General features: G+C 50.4%; 1 protein-coding gene across 4 annotated transcripts in view; it reads right to left on the reverse strand.

Moving 5' to 3' along the window:
* RFX2 (regulatory factor X2) overlaps positions 1-5,857 on the reverse strand; it is a 52,095-nt gene extending 46,238 nt beyond the window's left edge. For 3 of the 4 annotated variants that reach the window (XM_062625186.1, XM_062625188.1, XM_062625185.1), the window contains exon 1: positions 5,539-5,857. The gene's annotated coding sequence lies outside the window, so the exon portion shown is untranslated. The remainder of the gene's footprint in view (positions 1-5,538) is intronic. The other variant, XM_062625189.1, reaches the window with a different exon arrangement.
* Positions 5,858-14,249: the final 8,392 nt, after the last annotated feature.

Below are 14,249 nucleotides of genomic sequence, written 5' to 3' on the forward strand. Positions count from 1 at the left end.
TCCCTTGGCTCTTCCCTAGTAACCAAAGGCTGTGGCGACGGCGCTTCCCAACAGTACAGGGATGACGCAGCAGCAGCCGATGAGGCATCGCACTGGAATGTCTTGGATGGAGAGTGCAGAGGAGGTTTCTGTGACGGATAAAACCCCTCTGCCAGCACAAAGTCATTAATCCCTGTCTGCTGTAAGACAACCTTTGCTCTGCCCCTGCCCTGTGAGCACTCTGGGACAGAGACCAGCCCCAGTGTTCTGCTGTACTTCACCAGGACAACGGGGTGCCAGGGTACATTGGGGCATCCCAGCACTGGAGCAGCTCCAGCAGTCACAGGGTTTAACTCAAGAAAGATTAAGTAATGAACTGGCTCAGAACTGCCGTAGCCAGGTAAACCCCTGGGAACACAGAGTTTAGTGGCACAGAACTGCTGACTGTGCTTCTTAACCCACAAAGAAATTGAGGGGTTTTGATGGGCTTTTTGGTTGGCTTTAACTGTTTTTTAACTCCTGAGCAGCATCTCAATTGGGAAGAATGAAAATGTGGAAAACAGCAGTGGTAAGGACCAAAAAGCACTTTTGTGCTCCAGTATAATTTGACACGTGAATTACGTGGCTCACAACCCCTCACCTTCCACAGCTGTCTCTAATGGTTGCATACAAGGCAATACTCTGAAATCTAAGTCAGTCCATTTATTCACAAGGCAAGCAGCAGTTCTCTCATCTAAGTGCTTCCTGGATAAGTGCCTCCTACCTGGTGAATAACTTCAACCAGCGTTGCAGTGAGGCCATCGCTGCTGCATCCCAGTGGAGGGCTGCTGGATGCCTATACATGATCATAATAAAAATTACATGCTCAGTGCCCTGATTTCTCTCATCATTATAGTTCTAGGCACAAAAAACCACAAGTCCTTGTGGCCCAGTGTCTCCCTCCTCAGTTACACAGAGCCAGTCTGGGGGTTTTACCTTGCAGCATGAGGTTCCTTTACCTAAAACCTGCTGAATACCCCCCACCAGAGATGAGGAGGAACAGAATAACTGAGCTAATTCCCCAGCCAAGGTGAATGTTTGATCAGCTGTGTGTTAAGCCAGAAATTATCCAGGGTAGTTCCAGGGTTGTCATGGTGGCAGTGGGATCTTAGGCTGATACTAAAGAATAGTCTCACAATGACTGACTGGTGGCAGCTAAGGAAATTGCTTTATTATGCTGAGGTTGTTTGCTTATCATCATTCCACTCGGGCCCTTTCCTTTCTTTCTTCTTCCCCTGATGTTTCTTGTCAGTCTTAACTGGTGACATCTCTAAAAGAAGGAGCATTCTTAACTACAGGCTCAGTTCAGTGGGGCTCTTCGCTCTGCATTAACCTCGAAGAACCAGCAGCCACATAATCATACAATCCCAGACTGGTTTGGGTTGGAAGGGACCCTAAAGCCCAGCACGGGCTGCCCCAAGGCACAGGCCAGCTCCTGGAGAGCAGCTACTCTGAAGAAGTCTCTCTGCCACAGAAGACAGGGATGTGTCTCAAGCTGCTGGTCTTCACCAGAGCCATTCCTTCATCACAGCAGGTACCTGCTGTGGTTTGTCCTCGGGCACATTCAAACATTCTCCCCATAAAGCCAGAGAGGAACCACCTCAAACAGAACAAAGCCATTACTGGAACCAGACGGTCGCAATATGCACCAAGGAACTAAATGACCCATCAGTGAGGAGCATCGCTGCACCCAATGCGATTATTACCTCTGTCAGCTTCTTGCTACAGGCACTGAGGATTTCCTTCAGTGCAATATTGATTTGTGAAAAGAAAAGAAAGAATCTGTGGCTTGGTTTATTCCATTTCCATTATCAAAGTCATCACTGGCATGGCACGAGGTGACCTCTGTTTCCTTGAAAGCAGCTGCAATGTTCAGTTGCTAATCTCTTGTCAAAGCTTCATCGCTACAATATATTTGTCTGTGTCTCTAAGCTGAGACTTTAATAAGCTCAGGAAAATAAATTCCTAACAGAAATCTCCTGCAGGAAAAAAGCAACTTCTCAATCATCTTTATGTGACTTTTCAAACCCCTTTGTTAGGCTCCTTAACTCCTACATAACACCAGATCAACACACCAAAGCTGTTTAGAAAGTTCTGGTTGGGAAGACTCTGGTTCTCTGGTTTCTGTTGTAATTTCACATACTCCTTGTCAATCGAATGCTTGACGGTACTGCCTAACCCCAGAGTGTTATAAGCGAGAGGAGCATCCCTGGAAGAGGAAGATCTTTGCATTCATTGACATGAAATCACACGTCTACACATAACTACATATTGCCAGAACAAGTCCCCTGAATTAAGGACATTTAAACTTTTCTAGTCCTTCTGGTTTAGCTGGGGGAAACAGAGACATCAGAGAAACCACCCAAAGCCGAAGGTGGGTTTGTTTTTTTAACACCTCTCCTAAGTGCAAACGGTTTGTGCATTGAAATAATTTCCTCTGCGCTTTCTGTCTTAAGAAAGGTGACTGTCTGGAGGTAGGGCCCCATATGGAAGGATTTCTTTTTGTTCAATGTATTAAGGGGTCTGTAGCTTGTGTCAAAGAAACGTTTTGTTGCCTATGTATTTATGGCATAATTAGTTCATACACTGCTTAGACAGAGATAGCCTGACGTGAGAAAGCCAGCACATTCTTAGACAATAAGGTGGATTTGTGTATGAACAAAGCAATAAGGAACTGCCAGGCCAAATAAGACAAAAACCCCACATCTCAAAGTGCAGATTGCAGACAGAAGCTTTGCATATGCTTCCAACAGCAGAAACATACCCCGGGAGCAGGGAGCTGCAGGCACGGGCGTTGGGTGCTCCTCTCACAGCACCCACGGCAAGCCCTGGCACCCACAGCAAGCCCTGTGCTCCAGCTGGCGGGTGCCCGGCGGGAACGGCTCTGGCATTTGTTCCGAGGGAGGGAAAGAGGGAAAACTCAGTTTAAATATAACTCGGCAGCCTCCAGCAGCAACTTTGGCTGCGAAGCGGAGCGGCTGAGATCCGCCTGTTGAATCAGCAGAGCCCTCCCCGCGCTGTGACTCCGCAAGATGCTTTTAGCTCGGGAGTGCTAAAAGCGAGCAAGGAAAATCTGCTGGAATGAACGCGTGAGAGCAGCTCTGTTTACCGGCCGCTATTAAAGTGAAAACACGTTGTGATTAAACAGAACAGCTGTCAGTGCGCCGAGGTGTTACAAGCGTGAGACTATTTAAAGACAATGACTGGCGCCATCTATTCCACTGCGCTCGAGCAAGGAAAAGGCACAGTTATCAACCACTGACTGAGGCTTTCCGTGCACAGCAGCCCTGAAGAGGCTTTGTGACGGAGAGGGTAGCAAGTACAGAGGTGACTTTTAGTGGCAATGAGTACTCCCAAGTGGAGAATTTACCCAAACAGGACACACGAGGCCAGTCAATGTCATCGGAGGCTGCTCACAGCTTCAGTGATTATGGCCTCAAATTACCAGATCAGATTTCCACGTGCAAAAGTCTGGAGGAAGTGGTTTTTTAAGGTACCTTCAGGTCCTTCACACGTGATTTAACAGTGACTCTCACTAGATCATGCTTAGCCTCAAGCCTTGAGATAGGTGACCCTGTCCCTCCCTCCCTGCTGCGCGGGACTCAACAGGACGCATGATGCCAAGTCCCTCGATGAAGACAGGCCTCCGTCTGTACACCAAACCTCTAAACTTACATACAAAGCCTCCAAACTGCTCTCTGAGAGGGCAGATCTGATGCTAAGGGAGGATTTGCTGCACTGGGCTATGGCCCCCAGTGTCTTGCACCCTCTCTGGTTGCCGTAGCACAGCGTTGGGATTTCACGCTTGCGCAGAGCCTTCCGGAGCAAGCGGAGCTGGCAGCTGGGCCCCAGGACAGGGACACGGTGCTATGAGAGGAATTCATGAGATGCAAATGACACAGCAGGGAAATGCAAAGCAGGCACTGTCTGGGGGAGTCCCCTGTGAAGTCTGAGGGACCTGGTCCTCACATTCTTCTGTGCCAAAGGATGCTCTCACAACCACGAACGCACTGGGATCATTCCTGTTCTGCAGAAAGCCAGCAGGGACAAAGAAATTCCACTTATCAACCCCTCACCTGCTTTTGTGCACACCTTCACCCCTAAGGCTGAGATCCTGCAGCTACCTGAGAACCCAGATTCTGCTTAAAAAGGCATTTCCAAACCTCACCATTACGGCAACAGCTTTGAGAACATAGGCACCTCCAAAACCCAGCACATGGGTGTGCACCAATGGTCCTGCAAGTGTGGTTTTCCCTCACCTGAATTCAGGCATCCAGAAGTGAAACAGAAACCTCCAGCCGCTGATCTAACCCATCCTGAACCACGTCGTAACCATGAGAGAGCCTCCCAAAACGCCTTCCACCGGACATGTAACTTGAAAATAAAGCCTAAGATATGACTGAATGCATCTTAAAGGGACTGAGGCGAACTCAGCCTGCAAACAGCAGAGGCAGAGAAGGATCCCCAGGCTTTGGGAGCTTCAAGTTCATGCTTTGAGACTGATCTTTTTTCTTAGCCAGCAATTACTCTCTGTTCTCCAATGATTTGTACCGAGATTGAGTTGAAAAGTTTGGCCAGAAGCAGATGAATAAATCCCTGACTCGCAAATGGATTTCAAGCTGAGGATGATCGGTTTAAGGGTATTCCAAGTGCAAAAAAACCCATGAAGGAGATTTAATAAAATTACTGTTTACTCCACCTTGCTCTTTCATTAGTGAGTTTTGCTTCTTTCAGTAGCAAACCCCAAAATAAAGACTTTAGAGCAGTTATCTAAGCGAAAAGAATGGAAAGATTTAATCAGACTGCAGGAACTCACTCTTGAAATAGGCACATACACAAAATCCTGCTTTAACAGGAGGTGAGTCTCGTTTCACAACGCACTTTATTCAAAACAAACAGGAGAAACCAAGTCAGGAATAGACGGCAGAGGCTTAAAAATAGGACTCAGTGCAATTTTCGCTCGTTTCTAAGACTAACGACGAAGCAAGCGCTGGGATCCGAGAGCTCTGGCGAACTACAGGGATGTGCTGGAGTCGGAATGAGCCCCCAGCGGGGATGGGAGAAGTGCGCGGGGGCAGCGGAGGGGAAGCGAGCGCAGGCAGCGCGGCTGCCGGCCGCGTCCCCTCGCAGCTTGCCCCGGCTCCCTCCGACCGCTCAACCGGACACCCGGAGTTACGGGAAGGGACGAGGCGCGATGAAGCCGGAGGCGGGGTGTGTGCGGGGTGCGGGCAGCGCTCACAGCACCGCGGGAGGGAAGTGGGGGGGGGGGGCGCTCCGCCGCTCCCAACTTTCCCGGGGACACCGAGGGCCGGGGGGGGGGGGGGGGGCGGAGTAGGGAGATGGAGCAGGGGAGAGGGTCCCCCCCCCCCCCGCCTCACCGACCCCGGGGGCGGCCATGAAGCGACCCGGCCCCCCCCCCCAACACTCACCGCCGCGGGTGGGATCCCCTTTCCCCCCCCCCCCCCCCCCAACCCCGCCACCCCATCCGAGCCCGGCGGGGCGCGCATCGCCCCCGCTCACCTGCCCTCCCCGCCGGGCGCCGCGGGCTGCGCTGGGCTCCGGCCGCCGGGGCCGCGCGTTGCTCCCGTTGGCAAGTAACAGTCTCCAGGGCTACGGTCACTATGGCGCCTGCCGCCGGGTCTCGAGGCAACTGTTGCTACCCTCTCCCTCGCACGTCACCGCCCGGCCCCGCCCAATCCGCGGCCTGGGGAGGGTGGGCGTGTCCGGAGAGGCGCCGCAGCCCATTGGCTCTGTGGCTGTCTGTCACGAGAGGGGAGGGATTAGGAGCGGGTTGGACCAATGGGGATGGGGAGGAGGGGCGTGGCGGAGAGTTGGCGCGCGCTTTGGCGCTCCGGCGCGGGGCGGGGCGGGCGCGCGGCGTCCCGCGCCGACGGGAAAAGTTCGTTTCTCCCCCGCGTTCGCTGTTCGAACGCTCCCGTTGGATCCCGAGAAACGGCCGGAACGCGGTGGGGGGGATGGAGGGGGGTGATCGGGGCTCCAAGCTCCCCGTGACATCAAACCGTTTCCATAGCGACCGGCTGTGACGTCACAGCCATCAAAACTGGGGGGGGCGGATGGAGCTGATGGAGAAGCAGGGAGCAGGATCCTGGGTTAGGGCATGTGTGGCCAATGGGATGAGGTTCAGGAAGGCGAAGTGCTGCGTCCTGCACTTGGGCCACAACAACCCCACACAAGGCTCCAGGCTTGGGGGAGAGCGGCTGGAAACTGCTCATGGGAAAGGAGCTGGGGGTGCTGATGGAGCTGAACATGAGCAGCTTGTGCCCAGGAAGCCACCAGCATCCTGGCCTGGATCAGCACCAGTGCGGCAGCAGGGCCAGGGCAGGGATTGTGCCCCTGCAGTGGGCACTGGTGAGGCTGTGCCTTGAATCCTGTGTTCAGTTCTGGGCCCCTCACTGCAACAGAGACATTGAGGTGCTGGAGTGGGGCCAGAGAAGGGCAGCGAAGCTGGTGCAGTGTCTGGAGTACAAGCGTGATGAGGAACTTGTCCTGGTCTTTTTGCAAAGAACAGCCAAATCCTCTTGTTTTCTGGCAGTAACACAGGCAGAGTTTTACATCTGCCCCTAAGAAAGAGCCCGTGAAGGAAACACTGATGCTATTAATGTGATTTTTCTCTTTTTCACCTTGCATTTGCAACTGGTGCAAATTTAAACATACGTGAAAGTTAAGATGTTTCTGTCAGTCAAATTCCAATTCTTTTTGCAATCAACAGGTCTTAATAGTATTATGGTGATGATGAGCCTGGCCATGGCTTCGTGGTTAAGTTTTGCTCCTAAAGAATTAATTATGAATGGAGGAGAGCTTTAGAAAGCAGGGGGGATTTGTCCTTCTTCCACTCTCACCAACACACATCAATCAACCTTGCTGCTTTGGAGCTGGCCTGAGCCATGCAGATTAAAACCAGTCCTACGTCCAGGGCATTTCCCTGAAGTTGAAGTGACTGATAGATGTGCAGTGGCCAAACACTTGCTTTAACTACTGGGGAGAGAGGTGCTTTGCTCCCACATCCACTCCAGTTTCATTTAATTCAGCCGTTACTGCATAATGAAACCAATCTGCGCTCTGGGTTGGCCTCAGCTCTTCCCCAAGGTTTTTGAAGGCAGGTGCTGCCAAGGAAAGCAGCATTTTTTATCAAGCTTTATGGAATACTTCTGTTTGTGGTGGTTTTGTTGTTTCCCCTGGCTCTGCTTCCTCCCAGCTTCTTGTGCCCCTCCTCACTGGCAGAGCATGGGACCGAAAAGTCCTTGATCAGGGTAAGTGCTACTGAACAATAACTAAAAACATCAGTGTGTTATCAACGTTGTTCTCAGGCTAAAGTCGAAAACACAGCACTGCACCAGCTACTAAGGAGGTAAAAAATGACCGTTACAGCTGAACACAGGACACCCCCCTTCTCCCCATCACCACAGGCTTTTCAGATGCTTTGAAAACTCCCCATCAGCCACTCCAGGATGTCAAGGATCACCTTATTGACATGCAATAAAAAGCCTTGAGGATGTATTTTTCTCTAACGTTTTCTGAAAAGTATGTCCCTGCCTAAGCCAAGGAAGTGTGTGGAATTTGTACCCATGGAGACTCCAATAACACAGCCAGCTCCAATCGCCGCAGGATCATTAGTTTTCTTACCTAACATACCAGGAAAGGAGTAAGTGGAAAAGAGAGGGACAGAGAGAAAATCCCTGAGTGAGGAGTGAAGAGATGCAAATTAGAGAGACTGGTCTTGCTGGTTAGGTAGCACTTGGTCTGTCTGCAGATTTGGGGTTGGTATATCTGCTTTTGGAAGTTCACTAGGAGACTTATGCTGGAAGCATCCACAGAGTGTGTGTCTGAGCACCCAGGACGTGTCAGGTGAGGTTTTAAGAAGTTGCAAAGTCTCTCAATGGGCTGTGGGCCCTTAAGCCAAGGATATTTAGAGAGATCAGCTTTTAGGTGAGGGTGTTAATGCTCACCAAGCAGTAAAATAGAAAGCAGAGATGGAATGGTTTTGAAGAAGTCATCTAATGCACATAAACATCCACCTTTACCATGGGAAATAGAGACCAGATTAATCTTTCTCTTAACAGTGCCTTCTAATGTGTTTGAAGGCAGTTCTTATTTCTTCCCTTTTAAATTGAACAACCCTCTGTTTTTACCGTAAGGAAAATCCAGGCCTTTCCCACACAAGTGCTATGTAAACAGTTATTTTCGATCCTGCAATACTGTGGTCACTTATGCCTGCTTCAGCACCATTATTGCATTTGCCCATACTGAATTGCAACACGTTCATTTTGAGTCATTACTCAAATTTACTGAGAGCTTAAAGAAATCCTCCAGAAGTGCCTGCAGTCCTGCCCAGTTTAGCTGATTGCCTGCAATGTGTTGCTGCAGGTCTGTTATCACTTCAGGTTTTAGAGCACATTCTCCACTGCACAGCATCTGTACCTCTGCAAAAAAAAAACCGTGTCCAGCTCTGGGACAACAGCACAAGAGGGATGTGGAGCTGCTGGAGTGAGGCCAGAGAAGGCCATGGAGATGCTGCGAGGGCTGGAGCAGCTCTGCTCTGGAGCCAGGCTGAGAGAGCTGGGCTGGGCCAGCTTGGAGAAGAGAAGGCTCCTGAAGGGGAGACCTGAGAGCAGCTCCAGTGCCTGAAGGGGCTGCAGGAAAGCTGGAGAGGGGCTTGGGACAAGGGATGTAGGGACCGGCCAAGGGGAATGGCTTGAACCTGCCCAGAGGGGAGACTGAGATGAGCTCTGAGGCAGAAGCTCTTCCCTGGGAGGGTGCTGAGGCGCTGGCACAGGGTGCCCAGAGAAGCTGTGGCTGCCCCATCCCTGGCAGTGCTCAAGGCCAGGTTGGACACAGGGGCTTGGAGCAAGCTGCTCCGGTGGAAGGGGTCCCTGCCTGTGGTAGGGGGTTGGAACTGGGTGAGCCTTAAGTTCCCTTCCAACCCAAACCATTCCATGACTCTATCAGTTGGATGATACCCTGAAATACCCAGCACACAAGTTTTGATTAAGCCCTACAAACCTTGAAAGTTCACCAGTTCAGTCCTGGGAACTTGGGGAGTGATCACAGGGACCTGTCTGTCACCTCTTGTGTCAGGCTGATCACTAGAATTATTTTTCCCTTGTTTCCTCATCTGCATAAGCCAGACCTCATCCCTCTCAGTGCAATATTGGGCTGGGTCTTGGGGAAGGAACCTTCCTGAAAGAATCCTGAAAGAATCCCCTTCTTGGGGAAGGAACCTTCCTGAAAGAATCTGGTGGTATGGAAAGAGAAGGAACTGAGCCTGTTGGAAGGCACGTTTGCTGCAGCTGTAACACATACCCACAGGAGGGCACATTCCTCAAAGCAAACTGGAATTCAGCTCAAATCCATCGCCGCTCAAAGGCTCTGTGCAACTTGATTTCACTAAAGGGAGGTTTTGACAAAATCTCATCTTTTGATGGAAGAAAATGCTCTGTACAGATGGTAGGGTCCTTTAAAATCTTATGTTTATCTGTGAAAAATGCTGTTGTTTCAGTTGCTGGTGATGAAACCTTCAATGAAGCTGTTCCCTTGAATTGTTTTACTGAAGAAATGAAAAAGTTCCCAATAATTAAAACCAAAACAGACCAAAACATTGCCTTTGGCGTTTTTCTTGCTTAAATAAAAGTGTGCTTGTGTTCAGCCAGTTTTACTGGGGAGAATCCCCTTTTTGGCACAGGTATTGTTCTACCTGAATGCTTTCTGTGTCGGGTTCCCCCATCCGTGCTGTCTTTGAGTGACCTCAGTGCATTGGGTGCAAAACATCAGGAGCCTGGACCTGTGGCTCTTGGAGTCTTCTCTACCACAGTATAAACAGCATCATCCCACGCAAGCCAAGAAGATTGTCTAAACTACCATAAAGGATTTTCTTTCCATATTATCAGTGATAAAATTTAACTTCACAATCATTTTAGATGGGAGGTGGGATAGCTTCTGGTTTTGTACCAACATCTTCAGAGGGACTGAAGCAAACTGAAGCAATGGCTTTTCCTGCATGGAGCTGCACATCCTTCGAGCACCACAGTGTATTGACAACACTGGGTGAGAACCTTCTCCAACCACAGCCCCAGGAGTGCTGTCTTCTGCATCATAAACTGCTGCTGGTCAGACAACAACCCCCCCTCAGTTCTTTAGCCTGGGCTTTAGAGGATAAATCTGCTGAGTGTGGTTGTGCCAAGGCCATGCTGTAATTTCCCAGTGGCATCAGAGCACATCATCCTTTGCACACATGTCTTCAGCAGGAAACTGAAATCCAGGCTGCCACTGCTCAGTTACAGGATGCTCTGTGCTGTCCTTCCAGCCTTACCCAGCCTGAAAGCACCCAGGGCTGAAGTGCTGAAGACAGGAGAAAGAAGAAGGCTAGTTCAGCCCTTCCCTTGCTCTTTCTTCTATCTCCCTTGGGTGGCAGGAGGTATGACAACAGTCTCTGGCACAAGCTGCCTGGCTCGATGTTTCGATGACGTGGACTTTCAAAGAGGTTACTACTCTTCCCACCCTTGTGTCTTCCCCCAATACCTCTTTAGCACAGCTAGAAACCCAAATGCTCTCTTTCCTTTCAGTAGAATTAAAGGACTAAGCATTGATCTGACGCATTATGTGTTTGCTTTGGCTGTAGCTGCCTGGAAATTCTGTAAAAAACATTGGGCACAGTCATGGAAAAACTGGAGTTTGTGGGTTTCTGTGTGCCACTCCCTGCAGGGAGCTGCAGCCTCCTCGGCTCACAGAAGCTAGAGGAGGATGTATCCCCAACTTGGATGTAGTCAAAGATAGACAGATAGATGTAACTAAATAAATGCAGCTTTTGTTCACACAACTTCTGTATGGAGGCAACTTCTGTGTAATTCAGCTCCCAATCACTGACTAAAACATAAGGGTTTAGTGGAACTGCTGTCCACTGCAGAATGTCTTCCCTGGTGCAGTGACTTTAACTGAGCGTTCCTCATCCCGTTGAAAGGAATACAGGGAAACTCATGTGCTGACCAGGTAAACTGGGGCAGAATTCCTTTGAAAACCAGCCTGTGGGAGGACACAACCCCTCTTTGTGAGTGTTTGCAGTGGTTCAGGTCACTTGCACCCTGATCAGGGACAAAATATGAAGTCTTACAGAAATTTGGAACCTGGCTATTAAACAGAAAGGTTCAGCTTGTTCCTATGGAAGTTCAACACGCTCCTGACTGTGAGGATTTTCAATTCCAGCACTTTTTTACTAGAACGAGTTTATGTTTAAAAAACACAGAAAAATATTAAGTAGCCCTGTGGATTATTAACATTTTTGTCTGAATTACAGGTGCATAGGTCATGCTCCATGCCCCAACTGCAGTCAACCAGCAGCAACTCCTCTGCTTGTGTTGTCACCAGCACACAATAGTATCTGGACTCTGTGCAACCAAGCAATAGTACGTTTCTGTGTTATTATCTGCTATTCTGTTTGCATATCCATCCCTTTCCTGGTTATAACACAACTTAAACAGGGAGGACAAACAGGCAACAGCCTTATTCTGCTTTGGTAAACCTGCCTGGTAAACACTGTGACCAAAGTCCCTCGGCTTGGGAATGGGGAAGCAAACCCACTGCTCTCATCCTACAGCAGCAAAAGGAAAACCACAATTCTTTTGCTATTGAAGTGCCAGAAATGCAACTGTTTTTTTTCTGACCTGCCGGAAGGAACTCTTTCATATGAAGACAGGCTAAGAAAGTTGGGGCTGTTCAGCCTGGAGAGGAGAAGCTGTGTGGAGACCTCAGAGCAGCTTCCAGTGTCTGAAGGGGGCTACAAGGATGCTGGAGAGGGGCTCTTCATCAGGGACTGCAGTGATAGGACAAGGGGTGATGGGTTCAGACTGAAACAGGGGAAGTTCAGGTTAGAGATAAGGCAGAAATTCTTCCCTGTGAGGGTGCTGAGGCGCTGGCACAGGGTGCCCAGAGAAGCTGTGGCTGCCCCATCCCTGGCAGTGTTCAAGGCCAGGTTGGACACAGGAGCTTGGAGCAAGCTGCTCCAGTGGAAGGTGTTCCTGCCCATGGCAGGGTTGGAACTGGATGATCTTAAGGTCCTTTCCAACCCAAACCATTCTATGATTCTATGTAACTTCTGCATGCATCTTATTTTGGAGCACATGGCTTTCCATCCAATTCTTTGTTGAAAGTGAAGTTACCTGTGAGCCTAAACAGCCTTGCAATTTGGTTTTAGCTTCAATGTTCAGACGATCTAAGCAAGACCTCCAAAAAGAGGTGATATCTAATATCAAACTAAATTATGATATAGACTAGAGATTCTAATTCTGTGATCTGTGACAGCTGAGAGTTGGATGTGAACCCAGGACTTCATTTAATGGGGGATTTTAGTCTGTCTCTTTCTCGGTGGTGGTGGTAATGGTGTGAGCACAGTTTGGGGTTTGCTTTGCTGGCTTTTTTTTTCCAGAGAGACCTACACCTATTTGCTGTAAACCCTTTCATGTGACCAGAAGGGTGTTGCAAGTCCTTGGTGCGAAAGATAACATGACTTGTTGGAGTTTAGACATTATTAGGCAACAAACAAGACTCTTCTGCCTCCCTTCCTTCCCTGGGACCACGTGTTTAGCACCATATTTTCTCAGTGCATTTACCCTCCTCTTGTTGAGCTTCACATGGAAATTACTGATATAGTGTATTGCCTCCATTCTCCATTATCTTTCAAGTCAACGTCCTGAGGTGCAGTTACACTTGCTACCAGTGACTCTGGAATTGGAAGCTTGTGAGTGTTATCAGACGAAAGCTAGCCCAGAATAGCTCACAGACCCAGTGCCCAGGCTTGATGGGAAGGCTGATAAAAGTTGTGTAACTGTCCTGTGTCATTTCTGTGGGCAGATATGACTTGTTCCATATGGGGAACGATTAAGCTGAAGAAGGAGCTTATTTCCACTCTTTCTGTGCCACAGCTGTGGATGATTCTTTGCTCGAGGTAAGAAAGAACTTGCCAATGGAATTCTTTTTGTGTCACCAGAAAGTGGGGCAATGTTCTGGAGGTCACAGGAAACCTGTGGCCAAGAAGAATGCAGCTCATGGCAGCAGCTGGCCTCTGCCTCACCAATAAAATAACCCCTGACTGGAAGAAATGTCTGCACACCAGCGTTTCTAACCACACTTGGGTGATTTAACATGCATGATGCATGGCCCCAATCTGCATTTATCCCAACCCTTGTCAAGGCGTTTACCTTTCCACTCTTACCCTCTGAGAGGCATCCCTGTCCTTGATGGCATCTTCCTCCAGCTTAGACTTATGCTGCAGCAGGTTGAATAGCTGCCGTTGTCATGGCAGAATAGAAACATGAAGGCATCAGAATCATTTAGGCTTGAAAAGACCTTTAAGTTCATCGAGTCATTGCAGCTGCAGTATCCTCAGTGCTGCTGTGTCCTCTGGCAGGAGCTTCTCTCATGGCATGCCCCATCCCTGGCAGTGTTCAAGGCCAGGTTGGACACAGGGGCTTGGAGCAAGCTGCTCTATGGAAGGGGTCCCTGCCTGTGGCAGGGGCTGGAGCTGGAGGAGCTTTGAGGTCTCTCCCAACACAAACCATTGAGTCACCCTGAACACTGCCAGGGATGGGGCAGCCACAGCTTCTCTGGGCACCCTGTGCCAGCGCCTCAGCACCCTCACAGGGAAGAGCTTCTGCCTTATCTCCAACCTGAACTTCCCCTGTTCCAGTCTGAACCCATCACCCCTTGTCCTACCCCTCCAGTCCCTGATGCAGAGCCCCTCTCCAGCATCCTTGCAGCCCCCTTCAGACACTGGAAGCTGCTCTGAGGTCTCCACGCAGCTTCTCCTCTCCAGGCTGAACAGCCCCTATGTCCCCAGCCTGGCTCCATCCGGGAGCTGCTCCACTCGCTCCCACAGCTCCGTGTCCTTACGTTGCGCTCACAAAACACCACCACGGGCCCGGTTTGTTCGGGGCCGCGCTCCAGCAGCCCCCACACCGCCCCCCCCCCAGTACAGCGGCCTCGGATCCTACGCACCCCCCCCGGCAAGGCCAGGCCCCGGGAGGCGCTGCCAGGCCCGCGGAGCCCGCCCGGTGCCCGGCGGCCTGGGCTCGGCAGCGGCTCAGGGCAACGACCGCGGGTGACCTCCGCCTCAGGGAGCCGAGCAGGGGGCGGAGCCTCGCCCCTTCCGACACCCGCCTCGTCCAATGGCGCGGCCGCGCGGGGCTTTCGAGCTCCAATGGGGCGGGGTTGATCGGGATTTC

This window comes from Pezoporus occidentalis, unplaced genomic scaffold (assembly GCF_034315485.1).
Source record: "Pezoporus occidentalis ecotype Australia unplaced genomic scaffold, CSIRO_AGI_Poc_V1 ctg278, whole genome shotgun sequence".
Taxonomy (NCBI): Eukaryota; Metazoa; Chordata; class Aves; order Psittaciformes; family Psittacidae; genus Pezoporus; species Pezoporus occidentalis.